Here is an 18,858-nt window from a genome sequence, read left to right on the forward strand (position 1 = left end):
GGTCCTCTGTAGGCATTACAAGGCTGTTTGGAGCATCCCTTCGGCCCTTAGCTATACCCATTTTTTAGCCTTTTCCGTTCCTCCATCCCCGCTTCCTTTCTTCAGTCTTACTGCCAAACCTCTCTAACTTTTACTTCTTAAGGCAAATCTTTAGACCCTTGTACTTTATCTCCATTATTTTCTGAACCTCTTTACCTTGGCGTCCAGCCACTCCAAATAATTTCTTCTTACTCTCTTAAGCGCCGAATGGTCAAAAGTCCTGCATTTCCTGGTTTTACGACCTAAACTCAAAAAATATAAATCAATCTAATCTTCGAAATTATTCCATCTCTCTTTTGCTCAAAAGGGCATGACTATATTTCTCAGGAGAGTAATTATTAGCCTTCATTATATTCAACCTCAGCTCTCTGATTTCCTACTTATGCTTTTCGCTGTAACGCAAACTCTGTACCTAACTAAAGATGGTAATTGAATGAACGAAATATATATATATATATATATATATATATATATATATATATATATATATATATAAATTATGAAAGTAACGACTTCACTTTGGAGTAATTACTCTATATTTTATTTGCAGGATTCTGAGCAGTCTTTCCTCCGGCTCACCTTATGTCTTCAGATCCACAGCAAGTGAGTTCAAATGAAAGTTTTGATTTTCCTTATATACTTTGCTTAGAGGTTTGAACTTATCTCACGTTACTTTTTGTAAGTTTTCATTCATTGTTAGATACCTAGAACCCGCCACGCGCAGGCGCACGGAAAAAAACAGATAGCCAGACAGACAGACTCAAACATATAATATATATACATATATATATATATATATATATATATATATATATATATATATATATATATATATATATATATATATATATATGTATGTATAAATATTTATCTGTATGCATAAATATATAGATGTATATATAAGTATATAGATGTATGAATAAATATATACGTTACATGTATATATAAATATATATATGTATATATATATATATATATATATATATATATATATATATATATATATATATATATATATATATATATATATATATATATATATATATATATATATATATATATATATATATATATATATATATATATATATATATATATATATATATATATATATATATATATATATATATATATATATATATATATATATATATATATATATATATATATAGTATATATATTTAATTTCACATATACACACTTATAGAGGTAATATCGGTATATAATATTTAGTACATTGGAGGAATTTCTGTAATTTTTGTTGTTCTGCAGAACTTCTTCTTGAGGTTGAAGAGATGCCTGTAATTTACATATTTATAAAAAAAAATTGACAGTTTAAAGCTGTCACTTGATATATTTTTTCTTTGGAATTTGCTATTCATGTATTCATATTAGTTATATTTTATGTTTACTCATTTATTTCAACCTGAAATGATACATTTGACCAAGGTGATTACTATTATTATTTTGGGATATAATATCAAGTACAATTTAGACCCATTTTTTTAGATGTTTTTACTATGAATAGATAATGATAAATGTATTTTATTATTTCAATGTCGATATTTGTTTAGAGTAATTGAGAATATATACCTTTTATACTCGAAATACGCGAAAATTATTAATTTCATGTATATTTGCATAGAAATCAAAATTTCATGTATGCCACAGAATGTCATCTTACATTTTTATTGGAAAATTTCGACCTACCGCGTTAAGGTAAAGAATTATTCTTTTCAAGTATATATTCTTTTTTATTCGCAAATAATAATTTTTCCTTATGTATCTCAGTCAGTTCTCCTTTTGCATCCTCTTCAGATAATATTCGAACACTGTAATGTTTAGAATCGATTAGGGCTAAGTTAGGGATTGAACAAAAGTTAAACAGAATAGTTAAAGAATGTTCAAGATGTTAGAAACACAAATTAAAATATAAAGACTTCGTGTTATATAATGTAAATAAAAGTTTTTCGCTGAAGTATTCATGAGAGAGAGAGAGAGAGAGAGAGAGAGAGAGAGAGAGAGAGAGAGAGAGAGAGAGAGAGAGAGAGGATGAAAATAATACATAAAAGTCGATTAAATAATTCATCATCCGTTACAATTTACTTATAGTAGATTCTGTAATTCATATGGTAAATATGTTTTCCATTTCATTGAGCTGTCATTTTATATTATGTATTAAACTAAATAAATGCAGAAAAAAAAGCTTCAAGTAAACATTTTTTTTAACTTGCGATGACATAAAGAGAGAACTAGAAATTAATTAAGAAATTGAATGACTTCTTTAGAATTATACGTTTTGAACGTTCTTAATCGATCCCGGTAGATGGCAGTAAGTTTTGCAGCTACTGTGATGCTGTGTTATTCGATCATTGTTGTATTCGGATAAATATATATATATATATATATATATATATATATATATATATATATATATATATATATATATATATATATATATATATATATATATATATATATATATATATATATATATATATATATATAAATATGTTTGACTTCAATTTGCAGTAATTACTCAATTAGTTGTTTGGCTGAGCATTCTTTATTAATGTTTAAGCATAGTGAGTTCAAATTTTTGTCTTGTTCCTTTTGGCAGTTTTTTTTAGGGATTACTGAAATTCATTTTGATATAAACTTAAAAGTCTAAATAGAGAAATCAGTCTTTAAAATGATATAGCTTTTTGATATATATATATATATATATATATATATATATATATATATATATATATATATATATATATATATATATATATATATATATATATATATATATATATATATATATATATATATATATATATATATATATATATCAAAATGTTTAAACGGAAGGCAATTTTGGAATACGTATGAATAGTCATTTGATTACAGGTTTATTCCCAACGTTTCATAATCCATGGTTACATCACCAGGGATTCTAGAATTAAAAAAACAAAAAGCATTGACAATAAAAATTACAGAAAAAATATTCGAAGTCAGAACATCAGAACATATAGAACGACAATCGACTTAAAAGGGAAATTTTACGCAAAGAACACCGAGGAACAGGCAAAACACAGAAATTAATTAAAACAAATAGAACGTATTAAAGACAAGTAAAAAAAATATATATTTAAAATATTTATGTTTTAAAAATTAAAATTTAAAATCACATTAAGAAAACAAATAATAAATAAATAAAAGTGACTAGGGTATGGAGCCAACCTGTCAGTATGACACAAATACAGAAAATGAAGTCCTCGAAAGAGAGGTATAAAGGAACAGCCGAAGTCTGAGTGTTCAATTTCGGAAGTATTGGTAGTTCCAGTTGGCTTGAAGTTCGTCCAATTATGCACAAATCTTTGCTTTCAATGGGAGTTTTACAAAATTTCGAATGACGTCTGATGTTGGAGTGTTCGGGGTTGGAGATTTTTACCGCCGTACAAAAACTTACCCCCCTATTTGAAACTATGCTTACTTTTAGAAGTCTCCGAGTGGATCCCACATAAAACCCCGAGTTACACTTGGGGCAAGAACACTTATACACCAATCCGGAGGACATCGTAGCACAAAGCTGATCCTTAAATTTAAAAATAGAGCCAATCGTTAGGGGGTTGACAGGAACAAGTTTAACATGCAAAGCACCAAAATGTTTTTGAATTATGCTCGTAAATTTTGTTCTAAAGTGGACATCATGGCAGTAAGGAAACTTGGCATAAAAGTGTAGTTTTGGGTACTGTAAGAGTATAAGGCTCAGCGAAAAACTTTTGTTAAGTATTTTATTGAGACTATTAAAAACTATCTTAGAAGGAAAACAATTGTGATTAAAATATTTTAAAAGAAAGGTAACTTCATGATGAAAAGCTTTCCAACTAGGGGTGAGGGAAAGGGCCCTGTGAAAGATGAGTCGCAACGGAATTAATCTTAAAATTATAAAAGCAATAACTATAAAAACTGGCTCCTAATCCTGTAATAATCTTTTTTCTAAAAATCGTGGTAGTAAAATTATTGTTGTCTGGTGAACAAAACGTCAAGAAACGGCGGTAGAGTGTCTTCTTCCTTTTCAAGAGTAAAATAGAGATTGGGGTGGCAGGAGGTAGCAAATTCCAAAAATGAATCCGAGTCATACCCTCTTTGTCAACATACCGTACATAAAAGAGAGGATGGTACCTGAGAGGGCATTCGTCCAGCATGCGCTCCTCCAGGGAGCACATAAAGATATTGGAGAACGTAGGTCGGAGCGGCGAGCCCATAGCCATACCATAAACCTACTTGTAAAATTTATTATTAAAAATAAAAGTTGTGTCCAGCACAGCTAGTTCCCCTGATGATGTAATAATTGATTATGAAACGTTGGGAATAAACATGTAATCAAATGACTCTTCAAGAGTATTCCTGTCCGCCTTTCCGTATGGTGTCTGTATTCTTAAATTCCTGTCCTTGCCATTGTTAGTTGCCATAACATTTATACATATATAAAATGTTTTTGTATATATATATTTGTTCTATATATCATATATATATATATGGCATATAAGTGTAGTTTTGGGTATATGTAATTATATAGGCTATATAAAATATTGTTATATTTATATATATTAAAATATCTTAGATAAAACAATTATGATTAAAATATTTATATTATAATATTTCTTGATGAAAAGCTATATACTAATATATGAGGAATATATATATATATATATAGTTAATATTAAAATTATAAATATAACTATAAAAATATATAATATATATATAGTCTTTTATATAAATCTATAGTAAACAATATATATGACCAAAACGTCAAGAAACGGCGGTATATTGTCCTATTCCCTTTAAGAGTTATATATTATATATATATATATAAATATAAAAATTAATCCGATATATATATCTTTGTCAACATATATATAAAAGAGAGGATGGTATATTGAGATATTCGTATATGCGCTATAGGGATATATAAAGATATTGGAGAAATATCGGACCGGCGATATATATACCATAAACCTACTTGTAAAATATATTATTAAAAATAAAAGTTATATATACATATTCCCCTGATATATATATATATAAACGTTGGGATATAAACATGTAATCAAATGATATTCATATATATATATATATATTTATATATATATTCTATATATATATATATATATATATATATATATATATATATATATATATATATATATATATATATATATATATATATATATATATATATATATATATTATATATAAATATATATATATATATATATATATATATATTATATATATATATATATATATATATATATATATATATATATATATATATATATATATATATATATATATATATATATATATATATACATGCAATGTATAAACTATTAAAACATCGTAATTGGCCCAGATATACACAATAAAACACGAGTTTCAGTAAGAGTTCGTAATGAAAGACAGTCTCATGAACCGGAGATAGCCAAGCCAAAGCTGAGTTTCATGGAAAAAACGAGGACGTGGCATGCATCGTGCGTGTCGTCTTGTAATGCTTTCTGGAACTGGTGGGAAACGTAAACCAGACCAAGACGTTTATGGTAAATAAGACCAGAGTGCAATTCGAGGAGTGTGCTTCGCTTCCAACTGCATTCGTTTCATTGTGCAAGACTCGCGTCCTAAAACATTTCTGGATAAAGTGGTGGATTTGGTTGCGTTTCCGGAACCACTAAAGTACTGTATAAGTTTCCTGCATTCTCGGGAAAGTTACTACGCTGCATCCGAAATTATTATGTTCTTACTACATTTCTAGGCAGCCTGCGCTTCAGACAGAGAGAAAAGGATAAATTTATTGTGTTCCGATGCAGTTTTCGAAAAGCGTAAGAGCAGTTGTACTTCTGGTTGAATTTATGAAAACATTATGGACAGGAAAAAATTAGTTTTAATTTTAACAATATTTTCACGAATATCCTATTAGAGGATTGGTAAGGCTGACCATAACTGTTGTTCAGTAATTTATTTGTTTACTGAAATCTTTGTCATTTACATGATTTAGATGGTGATAAACTAATCCCTAAGTTGTGAGATCACTGGACGACAGATATTTTCAGTATTACTTATTATTAAAATTCAGACACGTGTAATAGTGATCAAAATATGAAGTCACATGCATAACCTTTTATCTTTAATTACAAAGATAAACAATAGCTCAGATTAAAGGTAAAGTATCTCCTGAATGTTACAAATCTGAACTGAGCTCTTCTGCCGGTTTTATAGGAATACTGTTTTCTGAACAATAAAAGTATATAATCTATTTGTCATAACTCCATCAGTTACCGGCTTGCAATTTACCTGTAATGTTTAGGGACAGATAATCAAAACCCATAACATTATCAGGTGACACTCCTTGTTTTAGAATGATTTAAGTTAAATTAAATGACAGTTTTAAAAAAAAGAACAAATTCATGTCTTTATGCATAGAATTGTCAGGCTCACTCAACCAATGAGCTTGAGGGTACTGACCAACAGCTGCCGGAGATATGACAAGAAAGTTGAGACAGGCAGCCCCGGTACCATGACCCATGACAGTTACTTGTCCCGGGCCGCCACCAAAGCCCACGATGTTCTCTTGAACCCAGTGGAGGGCTGCTGACTGATCCATTAACCCGTAGTTGGCAACCGTGGCACGTCCCACTGGATCCACATTGGTGTTGAAGAAACCTGGGGAACAAAAAACAGACAGAAATTAAAGATCAAAGCGACAGTCCTTCGGAATGTCCAAATACCTGGGCTGATTAGAAATAAAAGTTGCATCGTTATATGTATAAGAATAACCATATTCGTGATCTCATATTCGTAAATTAATTTTTTGTAAGGTACATTGAGAATAAGAGCGCCAAAAGTTTTTCTGTAGCAAAATCAGTAAAGGAGTGAAGAATTCCATCGTATCTTAGTTGGCGGTAAGCATATCCATTTTTTTTTACTGACCAGTTCTATGTTAAAATAATTGCTTTCTCTCTCTCTCTCTCTCTCTCTCTCTCTCTCTCTCTCTCTCTCTCTCTCTCTCTCTCTCTCTCTCTCTCTCTCTCTCTCTGGACTAAATTACTCATAATGAAAAATCAACGAATTGTTGGGCCACGAAGCAATGTGATAAGATATAATAACTTTTTCTCTAGAAACTTATTAGAATCTGCATAAATACAGCTAAGAACGGAAAATAACATTAATTAAAGCCAGATCTAAAAAATCTGGACCCCATTTTGCACAAGTGCTTCTGATTAATGTCTTTAACATCTCCTTGGTTTTTTCAGTACCAAGTTTAAACCAGGCAGCTGTGCAGCTGTTCCCAACTTAATGTAACGACCCCTGTATGCAATACTTTAAACTTCGTTGCTTTTTCAAAAAACTGAGTTTTCTTGGTAATAATATTTTCTGTTGTCGTTTTTTTGGGAATGCCTCAGTGTAAAGGCCAAAGATCTTGAGATCATAACTGTTGTTTTACTTACCTCTTAGTCATACAATCTGTGTATATTTTGTATTATAATTTAAAGGCAGTGATAGAAGTTTATATATATGTATATGTATATATATATATATATATATATATATATATATATATATATATATATATATATATATATATATATATATATATATATATATATATATATATAAATACATATATATTTATATATATATACATAATACATACATAGAAGATTATTGCGTGTAGGCATGTGATGTATGTTTTATTTTAGTCTCATATGATATCATATTTCTAATTTCACTTTAAAATATGTTGAAAGCAGTGTTCCATCTGCAAAGTCATTAAGGTGGAATGGTCTTAGCACATAGCAAGCCACTCGGGGCAGCCATTTCCAGCCACAGTGAAGTTTCCCGGCGCTATTCCGAGTAATTAAGGTTGCTTCTATCTAGAAGCTGCAGGACACCCAAAAGGAAGCGCTGGGAGATGTATATTCTGTCCCACTCCAGGATCAAGTATTCATGACTGAGGGATCCTGGATGGCGTGCAGGTTAAATTTTAAGTAGGCTGCTTGATTATTCTTTTATATTTAACCTGGTGTATTACATGCAACACAAGCGCATTTTTCACTTTAGGAGCCTAGTGGCGTTTGTTTGCTTTTGTAGATTAGTTATGCTGTGATTAAACCTATATTAAGAGGTTATTTTATTTCTTTAAGCGACCTTTGTCAGTATGGCAAGTCAAAACTTTGACAGAAAGTAATGTTGCATACTCTGAATGCCTTGGTTTAAGACTGAAGCCTTTATAAGAAGAGATCAGAATTTCACTTAGACACACCACGTCCTTACCTATGCGCAGGAAGAAAGCTAGACACGCTGGCTTCTACTTAGGAGTCGTATATCATGAGTGAAACTTGAGAAGCTTTCGCCTTTATTTCCGTTTTATGCGAAAAGTTTGGGAAATTGAGGCATCGAAGGAGTTTCAGAAGTTGGAAGGTATGGATGGATATGACGATTTTAAATAACGGGCGATGAAGTATTCTTTTTGTAGTCTGGCTTCCATTTTTAAGATGTGTGTATATATAAGTGACCTATATATATATATATATATATATATATATATATATATATATATATATATATATATATATATATATATATATATGTGTGTGTGTGTGTGTGTGTGTGTGTGTGTGTGTAACTGAATCACAAAGATATGAAACGTGATGAATATATAAATAAGACAAAAATTCCACAAAGGAAAGAGAAACGCTGGTGTGCTGCGAGGCCTTTCGACTGGCATCCTTTACCTTGGGGCCACTAAGTAAAGGACGCCAGTTGAAAGGCCTCCCAGCACTATGTTTTTTTTCCTTCAGTGGGCATTTTGTCATATATATATATATATATATATATAAATATATATATATATATATATATATATATATATATATATATATATATATATATATATATATATACATATATATATATTTACTTATTTATTTATTTATTAAGGATTAAGCTGAGTAATTGCTGGCCTTTAAAAACGTGCCCAGTGCAGGTGGCCTTTATGTTGACGTTGGTATTTTCCGCGGTTAGAGACAGCGGGGTTCCGGTCGCGATCAAGATGCCTGGAGACAACGTGACAAATGAATGGAAGCTTTGTGATATCTGTGGGTTCAGAGGGCTGGGACCTTCGAACACTGAACCGGACGGTGACGTCACGCTTCAAGGGAGGGGTTATTAAGTAAATGTGTGCATACGTACGCTCTCTAGTGTGTACATTATAGAGGAACCACAGAAATTGGTTAATGCACTTCGATTTTCGGCTGGTGTGATCGCTCTCTTGAGCTGTGTTTGTGAATAAGAACAGCCACTGTGAAGAACGGTTTCCTGATGGCCATAGATAAAGGTAAGATAACTCATTAACACATCTTTTTCAGACATTATGTGGAATACCCATCTTACGTTGCAGTGAACCGCTCTGTTCTTTATTATACATTTCTCCTTTTTAAGTGTTTGTTTTTTTATACACCATTTCAGGTTTTAATGTAAGCTATGTTTCTTTTAACTGGAATTCTGGTTGAGTCCTGTGAGGACATGAATATTCGAAGTGGTGTTCTTTTTAACATACTCTCTGACATTTATTTGGTTCTGGAGTAATCATGACGTTTTCATTCTGTTTGGTGACCGGGGTGTTAGTCACTAGTATTGGCTGGTCTAGAATCATTAATTCAATTGATTGTGAGTCTGAGTTTCCTCTAGTTATGCCTTCCATTTTTGTGGAGTGTGCAAGACTCCATTTCATGACCATAGCGTTTCCTGAAATGCTTTCGTTAATTTTACCAATAAAGTCTAGCTTTGTATCTCGGCGTTTTAATCTAGTAAGCCTTTGTTTGATGGATAGAGAGAGTGATGAGTTGACGAGAGCAAGAATGTGCTGACCCAATGCTGGCCATTGCTACCAGAGAATCTTAGAGATATAAGACAATACGACATTGTTCTTAAAACAGATGTAGAAAGAGGTTATGACCTATCTGACCTTGTTTTTTTAGGGCGTAATATATAAATATATATATATATATATATATATATATATATATATATATATATATATATATATATATATATATATATATATATATATATATATATATATATATATATATATATATATATATATATATATATAATGTATAAAGGCCTATAAAACATATATGTATATATATATATATATATATATATATATATATATATATATATATATATATATATATATATATATATATATATAGTATATATATATATATATATATATATATATATATATATATATATATATATATATATATATATATATGTGTGTGTGTGTGTGTGCGTATAGTATATATAGAATGATAGGCGAGTCATGGAATAAACGTAGCAGGCAAGGAAGCGTGACATGCGAAGGGGCTGGAAATTAGTAACCCATAATGGGAGTGCGTGCGCATTGATTTTTGAGGCAGGCATCGTACATGAAAGTAAGTTCTAAAAAAAAAAAAAAAAAAAAAAAAAAGGCCGGTTAAACGAGAAGAAAGAGGGTTACGAAAGAAATGGCCTTAGTAACCACTCAAACGCGTGAGTGGTCACAAGATTGACACAAATTGCGAAATATACGCATTGGTGCACGACGTGATACTGATGAACCTTTTGTGTGGGTTCTCAAGACAGCTATCAATATGGAACTTTTATACACAGTGGTTCATCCACGATTCATTATTTAAAGTATATATTTGGAGGATACCATTGGGACCAATCGCCTTGTTCGTGGAAGTGGCTTTCTCTCTCTCTCTCTCTCTCTCTCTCTCTCTCTCTCTCTCTCTCTCTATATATATATATATATATATATATATATATATATATATATATATATATATATATATATATATATATATATATATATATATATATATATATATATATATATATATATATATATATATATATAAAAGCATGATATGCCCATGTGCATTCTCATATCACATCCATACTAATAAAACGTAACACCGTTACATGTTTTTTGAACAAACAGCGTTAATTGAGTTAATGACGAGTATCTGAACGAAAAAATAATAAAAATACATACAGTCACATCTCCCAACGGAATATTTGTCGAAAAAGTTGAAACTTTTCACTGAATACATTTTTGTGTGATTTTTTATGGTTTGTGATATGAAAAATACCAGTTTCCTGTATGCGAACGTGTGAACACAACTGATAGGCGGAAATTGTCTTCTGAAAAGCATAGTGATTAGTAGTCAGTCCATTGCTTTCATTGATAATAAGCGTTGTTTTAGTAGAACATATTATTAATTGAATAGTTTAGTTAAATGCGTATTATTCGCATGCATAAGGCAAAGGTATGTCTGTAAAGCTTTGTGATGAGAGCAATAATTCCTTTAATGGGCTCTTATAGCAACCCTCATGTATCGATGCAATGCTTTATCAGTCTTGTGCAGGCCACATGGGACGATTTACCAATAACAAATGATTGATTTGTTTATGAGAAGTTGCCCCGCAACGAATATTAAAACTGACTCTCTGATTTTTTAATAAGTGTCGATTTTAAATTAACAAAACCAAAGAGATTTTCGAGAACCAGAAAGTAAATGTATTTTTTAAATGCCTCAGGCAACTTGCTGCTTCATTAAATTAGTATAAACAAATTTTTCATAACCAAATAGGTTTTTAATGAAGTGTAAATAAACTTTTTTTTTGTATATTCCTTTAACATCTATCTATTAAAAAACTACATCATTAGCCATTTCCTAATATTCTGAGGAAAATAAATAAACCCTTAGAAATATAAATCAGTCATTACCAAAAGTAAAGTGGGATGTAACCTTTATTTTCCAATCATGTATTTGTATTTTTGTGTAACTGTCGTTGCAGATGTATTGTAGTAGAAATGGTAGTGTTAATAGTATAAATAAAGCACAGAGTGGTATTTTCATCCTCACTATGCGGTAAAAGAACGTATTCATAATTTATGAATGATAATAGTCACAGAGTAGAAGTAGTAATAATAGCAATGGCGGAGGTGTTCCACCAATCATAGTAAATGAATTTGAGGCTCATATATCCTCACTAATAGACGTTTAAATGTAGTTTAAATCCTGGCCGAATGCCCTGGCAAGGGGGAATTTTCGGTTTGACGATAATCTGATTGCATTACAAAACAAAGTGCATGGAATTACCATTATCATTTTCTCCCTTACATTTCGTATTGGACCGTGGCCATTATGGTTTTGGACCTATCATAGGAAACCAAACTTATTTATTCATTTTTCTGATTTTCATTTTCATTCCGTAAAAATATTTACAAATCAAATGATAATCAAATTAACACCATGAACTAAATAGCAGCTTTTACATACATGAATGAAGCTTAAGTTATCTATTCATTATTATGACATTTTGTACATTTTTTAAGAGTAAATACAATGATGATGATGATTATATCGTAAAATATGACAAAACCAGTGATAACCAAAATAACAAAGTAAACTAAAACGTATTTCACTAACGTGAAAAAATAACAATGACCATAGTAATGGCTATGTCAGCAATGATGTTATGGGAATCAACCATCATCAAGGAACAACAATAAATGAGCCTGTAGAAATATAAAGCCAACTTGGCACAGAAGCAAATTATGTTCCTCCCGTAGCTCATCCACTGAAAGTCGTGGTGGCTTCTTTGTCTTTCTTCTTTCCAATATTTTCATAAGGGTTGAAGGGAACTCTCAGCTCTGGGACATAGTTGTATTTTCTGGGTTTCATGCATAAAGAAGCAGCAATCAAGATTTAGCTTGAGCTGAGTATGAGAGAGAGAGAGAGAGAGAGAGAGAGAGAGAGAGAGAGAGAGAGAGAGAGAGAGAGAGTCTGGACTTCTAAACCGACTGTCAGCTGCAGTTATCACACAGAGAAACAAAAATGAATAAAAAGCAACTATAGCCAACAATAGATGAAGGCAGAAACTTCAATCATTCTCGTGTGAACTGCGAGAAGGAATAGTAGCATCAGTACCCTGAAGTTCAGTACTTTTGACTTGACCCTGAAGCCGTTTTCAAGACCACTCATTCTTAATGGTTACAGACACCACTTGGTATCTCTGAGCATGTCTTGGTTATTGTTGGTATAATAGTCTGGTAAACGGTTGGTGTATTCACGTGCAAATGGTACTGTAGGGGTTTGAAGTTCTGAGCAGGATGATTGATTTTGTTATGTAACACACTCGGATGTTGTTGAAGTTGCAGACAAGTGTTAATGACTCGAATCATGTTGCTGCATCTCAAGCACTTATTTGAAACTTGAGCACTGGCAGTCAGGCGAATATGAAGGGTTAAATACAAATGAGAATGAAAGGTACACATTCATTGAAATTTTTTTCTGTCGTTCTCCTCTTTATCAGGATTTGCATTGTGCAATGAAACCTTATAACTTAGTTCCCTTTCTGTTTAGTTTTTCCTCAAGCAACCCGAGGACTGCTGATAATTCCCCTCCTTTTAGCCCTTCATTCAGGAACCTCGAAAATCCTGTGTAAATTACGATTCATTTCAAACCAAGTCCGAAAGGCATCGCTCGAATATAGCGGTTCTGTTAATTTCCTGGAAGGAACATAACCGGGTTTTAGTCCTGATTCCTCATCCAGAGCGTTTGCTAGTCGGACATGGTTTGAAATGAGAGATTGGGTCAGCAATCGAGCACCGCTCGTTCCACTGATTGGGCGAAACGGATCGCCCCTAAAAGTTACTAGCGACCAGTGAAGGCTTAATCAAAAGGTGACGTTTAAGGATTAGCTGCCTTAATTACGAAGTTCATTACGACGAGTCCAAGTTATTGTCACAATTTCATTTTAAAGTCTGTAGCTCAGAAAACTTGAAATAGGTTTATATTTCTTCATTTATCTCACGTTTTGCACAAGATAGAAAAGTTTTGGTCATAACATAGGATTCGGTATTAATTGTACAACTAAATCGTGATTTCCTGAAATCAGTATGATAAAACACAAGGAATTACGAGTAAAAGTGAAGAGAGAAGCATTTCATTCTCTATACCTATTTTTACATATCATTGGATTTTGCATCATTCATGCGATCAAGATCAAATAAAACTTGTGTTTTCATACAATAAATTCACCCTGAATACTCTGGTGCTTTCAGATTTTAGATGCGTGTGATATGTGAAGAGAAAATGAAGAATATGTCTCATTATGTTGCATCCGTACTTGACTCAGTTTGAGTAGTGCCAAGAGACGATGATCTGCAAACAGCGAAAGCTTTGAGGCGCTGTTGACAGTTGCCAATTAATTAGTGACATGAGAAGTTTGCAGTTTCGACACTATTTACCGTATTAGTATGTCATTTTCTAAGTAGCTTTTGTTCCATTTGTGTACGTCATCTTCGATGCCTACTGCTCTCAGGTCTGCAAACAGTAGATTGTGGTCAACTGTGTCAAATGCTGCACTTAGGTCAAGCATAACCAGGATACCACATTTTCCATTTACTATAATTTCTACCATATCATTTGTAATTGCACAAAATGTAGTCTCTATTGAGTGGTTTTTTCTGCATGCTGACTGATCATCAGGCATAACGTTGAGTTGTTTCAAGTGTTTCCATGTTTGTTTGTGAACTTCCGTTTCTATAAAGTTTGATAAGTACGATAGGTTCGATATTGGTCTATAGAAGCTTAGATTTTCTTTACCACCTTTTCCTTTATAGGCCGGCTTTATACAAGCAAGCTTTTCACTATTTAGGAAAGATGCCTGTGCTAGACTCATTTTGACAATATCAAAATATAGCTCCCGCAACTGATCAAAGCTTTTTGCTTTTTTTATATCACTTGACGAGAAGAAATTGATACCACTATTTCGAAGCAGCTCCTGTGTCTGAAGAGCCTTGAAATATGGTGCCTTATCATGCAAAAAATGTGACTTCTTCAACAGATAACACATTTTCAGGATCTTTTGAGGAAATACTCCACCAGTAAGCACAGTTTCTCTGAAGTATTTGCCATTCCATGATTGTCCTTTTCTTTGATGATCCACATTAACCAATTGGCTGTCAACAGAGAAAAATTCCCAAACATTCAGGAAATTTCACAACTTGGCGATACTACGTCATCGCTGATATCATCCAACTTTTCAGCCCAAATGATGTCATTTTTATGATTTGGCTTCCTGACTGTGTAAATGAAGACTTCATCTGATGTGGCAACATGGAGAAAATTAGCTTCATCCCAGTCTTTAAGAAATGAACCACAAAACCATTAATGGTCTTCTCTCTGTTGCTGAGTGATGTTGGACTTGCTGGTAACATGAAATGGCTTGATACCAGATTTTTTCAACTCATGACATACAGCACTATAACTTCTCTTTTTCCCCCTTTTTGTTTCTAGTTCAAGCGCCAATTTACGTAAAGACTTTCTTGGTCTACCCACTGCCTCAGCTATGATGTCTTTTGACTCCTGAGAAAGGACTTCAGGCCTTCCAAGATTCTCACTCTTTTCGTGATGACAGTCATATGGATTTTTGTTACAGTTTCTTTTAACAAAGGATCCATCTCTTTTGATGTATTTAGCTATCCAGGAACGTGAAATGAAGGATGCGCCAGCATCCCTGGCCTCTCTGAAGGTTATAGCCCGGATTCAGTCAATCCATCTGATTTCCTCCAAGTCGTTAACCATGGCTGTATCTAACTCCGTCACTCAGTCTGAAAATACAAGTAATGTAAAATGAAAAATAGCTTAATAGAAACTTAAAATAATGTACTTGGAGATAGGCTATAGCAGAAAACTTCATAACTTTCCATTTGTTCTGTGGAGGGGGGAGGCTCTAATATTTAAACACCCGGTGCTTGGTCACCTGTCAAGGCGTTCCTCAAATTACACGTGCACTCCTGGCTTCTCTTATTTTCTTTATGCTCTCAACAATAAATTCATCAACTTTAAAGTTGGTTTTGTTTCTGTAAGTGATAGTTTTTTCAGTGTATAACCTTTCTAGATATTTATACTAAATATAACTAGTTTATGTATTGGGGATATCATGCATTCAGGCTCAACTTGCGTGTCACTCACAATCTCGTTGTTTTTGTTTTGTATCACTAGGTCAGTGGTATGGTTCAATAATGATGTCAGTTTTTTCACAACATTTACGAGGTCGTGGCTTTCAAGTAACTATAAATTCTTTGACATATTTGTCATCATTATCACACAGATAGGTTGAAGTCACCACAAATCATTATATTTTTGTTATCAGCTAGCAAGTCGAGGAAGTCACTGAATTCATCTAGCAATGATCTCTTCCTTGTGCTTGGTGGTTTATAAACTGTTAGGATTTGTATGTGTTTGTTTATGTGTGTAATTTTGGTGTCGATATATTCAAATGTACTGAACACATTTTGGTTCAGTATAGATACTTTGTACACTTTTTTGACAAAGATTCCCACTTCACCACCTTTTTTTTATCTCGGTACATGGTAAAAGTTGTGAGAACCTGGCGTCATTTCGTTTATTTTAGAATAATCACTTACATTATTGCTTAGCCAAGTCCCGTTTTATGCATATATCTAGATTGTGATCATTTATAAGATTTCTAATAGAGTTAGTTTTATTTCCTATAGACTGTATGTTTATTAAATTGCATAGAAGATTATTAGTCAAAGCCAGGGTCCGTATTATTTTTCACCTTTGACACATATTCTTTATATACTATGCACTTATTGCCATCATATGTTTTATGTTTAGTATCACTATGGCCTTTCTTTACACAATTTTTTACACTTGAAGATGCTGCTAGCACATTCATTTGATTTGTGATTTTCACCACATCTAGGGCAAGCTTGGTCATTTCTACAATTTGTTGCGCTATAACCAAATTACTGACATTTATAGCATTGACAGGGCATGTAACAGTCGTGTACTTTGCAACGGCTATACAGTGTAAACAATTTGTCACCTCTATCACAGATAGTCTTTCGTATTTGTGTTGTGCATTTGATGATATAGTGCTTATATATATCATCTTTGCCTACCATTTCCTTTACAATTTTTAGGTCATCGTTTTCAGAAATGAGGTTACCTATCCATGGATTTTTCTTTACAATGTTATCGACAATGTCATCTTCATCCTTCGGGACATAGACTACATTTATTTTTGGTTTAAATTTGCCCTTCTGCAGTATTATTTCGATCGTTGTTGGATTGAGATCAAGGGCAGAGTTCCACGTCCTTGATACACCCTCAAGGCAACATTTTCCTGAAGTTACCCTGTAGAAATCATTAATCCTTACAATGCATGATCCATTTTACTACTTCTATCACTGTCCTGCCAAGCATTGAGATTCTCTGTATGCCCTCGTTTCCTGACTACGTCTTTTCTTCCTTCTTTGATTTCTTCCTGGTAAACTCAGCTAATCTTCCTTTCTTTTCTTTTTTCTTATCTTTTGTTTTTGTTTTTATAAAGGTTTAAGCAGAAAAGGGGCATTAGCGTACCCTTCTTGTGGTCCGCTGCACTCAGCAAGTTTGGAAAAAATATCAGTGTTATAAAAATATTTGAATATTCCGCTTGAGTAAAGTCGTTAATCACTGTGTTATTAATTAGTTTTGTTCCCATGGCTTAAATGAAGTGGAATACATTGATCTATAGGACTTTACATATTATTGTACATGTACTGTAAAAGAGTTCCATGCGAATTTGGTCCAATATTTAAAAATTATTTTTCCAGTTTTTTTATTTGTTTATCTTTACATATTGATTGTTCTATTAAACATAAGGTGCTGGCTTGTAAGGAAGGACGACACCGAGTATGTAAGTAGTTTCGTCTAGCATGTTACCTCATCTTAATACGGTGCCAGACAGTCAAGAAAATACCTTTTGTAATGAATGCCTCATTAAGGTGAAAATATAAAGAAATTAAAAGAAAATAAAAAAGCAAGCAAATAAAAATAACCAGTTCGCCACAGCTGTTTCGTTCACGTCCTAAAAGAGCAGCCCAAATCTCATATTCCCTCCAGTTTCTGTACTTTCGTCTGAGAGCTCGAACTACGCAACGGATTATGATAATGAGGTACTTGTGGTGTGGATATGGGCGCTGATTGTCGACGAAAAGAAGGAATGGTACGATTCTTTCATGGAAAAAATAATAAGGGCTTTGGAACAATTGCACCCCGAATGGGGTTGGAAATTATGTAAAAATATGTGCCTGTAGAACTGATATTCATTAAACCAAGTTGAAAAAATATGGAAATATTCAGTGGTTCTAGGTTATGTAACGCAACACCGACATTTGCCGTATATATGAAGCACAAAAAGTAAACAGTATTCATTTGCGACTAATGAAAAACAGCGAGGAAGAGACATTTTGTAAACTCAATTTCAGTTACATGCGTTTGAAGAATTGAAGATACCTTCGCTATTTTACTGCACTGTTTAACACTCCACTTAGAATACTAAATTCGTTTCCTTTATCTCCCTGGAGAGGAAGTCGTAGACAAATTGGCCATTAGGATCCACTGTTAGACTGGGATAGAATCGACGTTGGTGTCGATGCCTACAGCTTGTAGTGCTCCATAATGAAAGATAAAATCGACGACAGACAATCGGGAAACATTCGGAGTACTTGTTTCTTGCCCTCCATTTTTGGGTTAAGAGGCCTGGGGGGGGGGGGGAGCTATAAGCTACCCCAATCTGAGTTACCACCCATTGTTTTTGTAACCATCTACAAATTGCCTTGGTAGAAAGTTATGTATCCATCTGTGCCGGTGAATTAGTGTTATTGAAAGATTTTAATGGAGCCATGTG

This window comes from Macrobrachium rosenbergii, chromosome 8 (genome assembly GCF_040412425.1).
Source record: "Macrobrachium rosenbergii isolate ZJJX-2024 chromosome 8, ASM4041242v1, whole genome shotgun sequence".
Lineage (NCBI taxonomy): Eukaryota > Metazoa > Arthropoda > Malacostraca > Decapoda > Palaemonidae > Macrobrachium > Macrobrachium rosenbergii.